This window comes from Entamoeba invadens (assembly GCF_000330505.1).
Source record: "Entamoeba invadens IP1 unplaced genomic scaffold scaff_1105074724681, whole genome shotgun sequence".
NCBI classification, from domain to species: domain Eukaryota; phylum Evosea; order Mastigamoebida; family Endamoebidae; genus Entamoeba; species Entamoeba invadens.
Window position 1 is genome coordinate 6,208 of NW_004440307.1, and position 3,060 is coordinate 9,267.

Below are 3,060 nucleotides of genomic sequence, written 5' to 3' on the forward strand. Positions count from 1 at the left end.
ACTTTAATACTTTTGTATTTGTTTAGTTTAAAATTATATGTTTACACACTCAAAAAGGTATAAATGTTTAATAAATTTATTCATTTTTACAATGAACATGTATAGTTTAAAAGTAGATCATGTTATATTAATTATCAAAATACAATCATTAAAAATAACTGTATTATCATGTTATTATTTCACTACTCGATAACAGTTGTGATGTCATTTTTAAAATTGTGTTATTTATGTGTGTAGGAAGACATAATCAATTAAAAAGATAATATATATAAATAAAGTTATTTACATGTTATTATTGACAGTGAGTTATCGAAAAATAATCTTTTTTAATCTAGTTACACGGCGGAAATGGCCACACATATTTAAATATAAAAGATATATTCATTAAACAAAAATTATAAAAACAATCATTATCTTTGGTTTATGTTTACATCAAAAATTACATTTAAACATAATTGTTAATTATTTATTTATAATTTCATGTCTTGTCATATTGATAACTATGTGTGTGATTATCAAAAACTACATTTTTAATATGAAATACAATTGTTTAATATGAATAATTTAAAGAAATACAATTATTTTTTTGTTTACCAAATATTTTTTTTGTAATCACTTTTTTAACTTAAAAAATAATTAATTAATAAATTAATTAATTTTTTATATTTATAATTATTTGACACGCATTTCAAACCTTTTTTTACAAGTTCTTAATTATTTTAGGTATGTTTTTGACTTTAAATAATTATTGTCAGCCCAAGTATTTTGATAGAGCTTCAAGGTCACCTTAAAAATATACAATATTTAGTTAAAAAATAAAAATTATTAAAAAAACAAATAAAGAGCACCAGAAAACTGTCGTACATCAGAAAATAGTCGTACACATTGTTTTAAGGTTTTTTTCTGTATAAAGTCGGGTTTTTATTTTTTCAAAACCCAATTTTTTTCCTGATTGTTTAGTCAAATTTTATATGTGAAAAAATATACCCAATTTTTTGGTTTGTTTGATACTAAAAACACAAGTGTACGACAATTTTCTTGCTGTACGACTATTTTCTGTTGGTCTTTATTGAATTTGCTTTTAACCATATTGATAGTGAAAAAATTATTTAGCAATTATAACAATATCTATGTATTTTTTCTTGCTTTTTTACTCAAATAAATAAAAAAATACATATAAAATTATGTGGTTTTGAATTTAATTTCATATTTTAAATAATTTTTATTGAAATTAAAATCATTTATGATAGTTTGTTTAATTATATTTTTGATTAGAAAAAAAATCATTATGTATGAGGTAATAATGTTTTTGAATGAAATTATATAAAATTCAATATAAAAACAAAAAACTCTATTAACATACAATGGAAAACGAGTTGACAACACTCTCGACACTCTGCACTAACGCAGCAAAGGCGGTGTCAGACCTAAACAAAAATAAAAAAGAATCCAACTTTGTTGACGACAAGTCACTCGACATTGACCAACGCATTGAAAATGCAGAGGGACACTTCGACAGACTTGATGAGGTATTTGATAGAAAGAAGAACATCACAACTTCACTTAATACGATCGTCACCGATTTGGACAACACATCCAACAAAATCAAAAGTGAAATAAGTCTATGTTCAATACAGAATGACAACGAGAAGTTGTATGAGATATTCAATATCAAAATAGAACTATATGAGGAAAAGTGTAAAATGGATATAAAACCATTTGAAGATGAAATCAACAAAATTAAACAAACAAAAAACAATAAAATTGATCAAATTATGAAATCGGAAAAATTCATCAATTCAAAAAAACAACACAACGAAGAAGAAGCCGAGAGAATAAAGCGCGAACACATCACACTTGGAGAAGAAGCTGGTCTTGAGAAGTTGACGGGTATGAAGATTGGAAATGTTGTGTTTGACTCAGACATAGACGACTGGTCAAAAGACACTTCTGTGTTTGATACAAAAGTTATTAACAAAAGCAACTTGTGCTTTGTGGTAGAAGACACAAATCATAATAAGTTTGGTGGCGTGTACACTGGAAATATAAATGCTGTTAACAAATGTATCAACAGTGGCAGTTCTTTCATTTTTTCACTTGTGAGAAGTGGCACTTTGAATCCAAAAAAGTTTGGTAAGAGTGGAAATGACACTGATTGTGAATTTGTTCTTGATTCTCAAAACAATTCATATTTATTTGGATTTGGTGGTGGTAATGATATATGTGTGTTCAAAAACAGTGAAAATAGTAGTTATTGCAGCCCATCCACTTACACCGCCAAACAGAACGAGTTGACTGATAACAACAAATTCACACCCAAGAGTGTTGTTGTCTTCCAACTGATTGGGTGGTCAAATAAATTGGATTTTAATATTTACTAATTGAATAATTTGGGATTGAATCTGTTTCAATTTTAATTCAATCACAATTCAAAAAAGTTCAACTTGCAATTTTAGATAAAAACATGTTTCTATGTATATTTATAGAACTTGAAGATGTTTATTTTTTTATGGGAAAGTCACACAATAATTAAAATTAATTTAAATATAACAATATAAACTGTTTTTCAAAAGTCGGTACTGGGGTGTCCCGATTTTTTGCATTTATTTTGTTTATTATTTTTGGGAATCGTTTTTTGTAATAAATTCGCTTATTTTTTACAAGTAAAAAAGAGAAAAACGGTCTTCAAAAAATATTTTTTTACTTGAAGAATTTTTAAGCATTAAAAAAATTCATATAAAATTTGAAATAACGGGATTTTTGTTTCAGAAAAACACACGAATTATCCCAAAAGTGCATTTTAGTACAAAAGCAAATAAACTTAATGTCAATCTTTTTCATTATCAAACATTTTATTAATTAATGAAATATTCACAAAACAAAAGCTTAGTTCGAAGATTAGTATGCTTAGTAGTGTTGTCACAAAAACAATAAAAATAACAAAATGATTTGATAATTTATCTTCGTTGTTTTTTAAAAAGTCGACATTCTTTTTGAGCATTTCAGTGAGAACATCTTTTTTAAAATATCCAATAACAAAACATTATTGTTATTTTGTAG